Consider the following 2,733-nt stretch of genomic DNA (forward strand, 5'->3'; position numbering starts at 1 on the left):
CACCAGGCAGGAGCAGATCCTGCCCCGAGGGCCTCCTGCCCTCGCTCCGCAGGGAGCACTAACCCTCCACAGGCCACAAGCCCTCACCCAGACGCCGATAAGGTCTGGAGACCTCACCACGCACAGAGTAGGACACCCCGCGGCAGCCGGTCCTCTCCCCAAACAGAGCATGTCCCACCCCAGGGGGACCAGCACACTCAGCCCGCACGGAGCGAGTCCCCTCCATGGGCCGCAGCCCTCACGTTTACACCGATGTCTGGAGCCCTCAATGCGCACAAAGCAGGTCCCCTCGATGGTCGCCTGCCCTCACGCCGCATGGAGCGGGTTCCCACGCAGGTCGCATGCCTCACCCCGAGAAGATCGGTCTTGAGCCCGTCCCCCCACAGAGCAGGAACTCCCGTGACCTGCACCCACTCAATCCACACTGAGCAGGTCCCCACAGTGGGTCACACACTGTCACCCGGACAGATAAACTCTGGAGCCCTCAAGGTGCACCGAGCAGGTACCCTGGCTGGACCTGCACCATCATCATGCCCGGATCTGGTCCCCTTCGAGGGCCGCACACTCTTACCCAGCAGGAGCATGTCCCGCCGCCCACCCCCTCATCCTCGTGAACTCACCTCACACAGAACAGGACCCCCAAGGACACCCCGGCCTCACCCCACACGAAGCCTATCACCCCGGACCTCGCCGCGCACGAGTTGTATCATAGAGACGCATCATAGATAATATCATAGAGAGCCGAATCATAGAAGGGCATTAGAGATAATATCATAGAGACAAGAATCATAGAGGGGCATTAGAGGTAATATCATAGAGATAATGTCATAGAGACAAGAATCATAGAGGGGGAGTATAGATAATATCAGTGAACGGGATCGTAGCCGGGCATTATGGATAGTATCATACAGAGAGGAATCGTACATGGGAATTATAGAAAATATCATAGAGAGTGGAATTAGAGAGGGGCATTATAGATACTATCATAGAAAGAGGAACCATAGAGGGGCATTACAGATAATATCATAGAGGGGTGTTATACATAATAACAGAGAGAGAGGAATCATAGAGGGGCATAATTAGATAATATCATAGCGAGGGTATCATTGAGGGGCATTTTAGATAGTATCATAGACAGCCGAATCATAGAGGGGCATTATAGATAGCATCATAGAGAGCGGAATCATAGAGGTGCATCATACATAATAGCATCGTAGAGAGGGGTGGCATAGAGGGACATCATTCATAATGTCATGAAGAGGGGAATCAGAGGGAAATCGTAGATAATAGCATCATGGAGTGGGGTATCATAGAGGGGCATCCTAGATAGTATCAGAGAGAGAGAGAGAGAGAGAGGAATCATAGAGGGGCATTATAGATAATAGCATCATAGAGAGGAGTATCATAGCGGGACATCATAGAAGGATCATACAAAAGGGTTTCGTTCAGGGACATATAGTAGGTAATATCATAGAGAGGGGTGACCTGATGGGACATTATGGATTAGAGCATCATAGAGAGAGTATTGGAGAGGGACATCACAGATAATAACGTGGAGAGGGGGATCATAGAGGGACAGTATAGATAACATACAGAGGGCAATCAGACGGACATCGTAGATAATGTCATAAAGAAAGGAATCATAGAGGGCCCCCAAGCGGGACACACATCCTCACCTGGACACCGACACAGTTTGGAGCCCTCGCTCCGCATGCAGCAGCAGGTCCCCACCTCGCCGATGGAGCGCCCTCACTCAGCAATAGCAAGTCCCCCCACTCCTCGTGGGACTCGCGCCCTCATCCTGCATTGACCGGGTACCTCCCGCGGGCCGTGCCTCACCTGGACACCGATAAAGCCTGGAGCCCTCAAACCGCACTGAGCAGGTCCCACTACATCCGCTTGCCCTCACCCTGCACAGATGGTGCATGTCCTCACGTGGGTCGCGTGCTCTCAGCCCACAGGAGTAGGTCGTCCCGCCAAGGGGCCGCGCACAGTCACCTGGACAGTATAAGGTCTAGCGACCTAACTCTGCCAGGCGCAGGTCCACCACGTGGGCTGCGCGCCCTCACCAGCACACAGATAAAGTTGGAGCCCTAACCAAGCACGGACCAGGTCACCCCAGGCAGTCCGTGCGCCCTCACCCAATACGATGCAGGACACTCCGCGGGCCACCGGTCCTCTTCCCAAACGGAGCATGTCCCACCCTCTCTGGACTCATGCCCTCACTCCGTACGGACCACGTCACCCCCGTGAACGGCAGGCCCTCACCATGCAGGAGCAGATCCTGCCCCGAGGGCCTCCTGCCCTCACTCCGCAAGGAGCACTACCCCTCCGTGGGCCACAAGCCCTCACCCAGACACCGATAAGGTCTGGAGACCTCACCATGCACAAAGCAGGTCCCCCTGATGGTCGCATGCCCTCACCCGCATGGAGCGGGTTCCCACGCAAGCCCCATGCCTCACCCCAAGAAGATAGTTCTTGCGCCCTTCCCCCCACAGAGCAGGAACTCCCGTGACCTGCGCCCACTCACCCGGCACTGAGCAAGTCCCCACCACAGGTCGCACACTGTCACCTGGACAGATAAAGTCTGGAGCCCTCAAGGTGAACCGAGCAGGTACCCTGGCTGGACCTGCTCCCTCACCATGCACGGAGCTGGTCCCCCTCGAGGGCTACATGCCCTCACCCTGCAGGAGCATGCCCCACCGCCCACCTTCGTCGTCAGTGTGAACTCAC

Source organism: Cynocephalus volans, chromosome X (genome assembly GCF_027409185.1).
Source record: "Cynocephalus volans isolate mCynVol1 chromosome X, mCynVol1.pri, whole genome shotgun sequence".
Taxonomy (NCBI): Eukaryota; Metazoa; Chordata; class Mammalia; order Dermoptera; family Cynocephalidae; genus Cynocephalus; species Cynocephalus volans.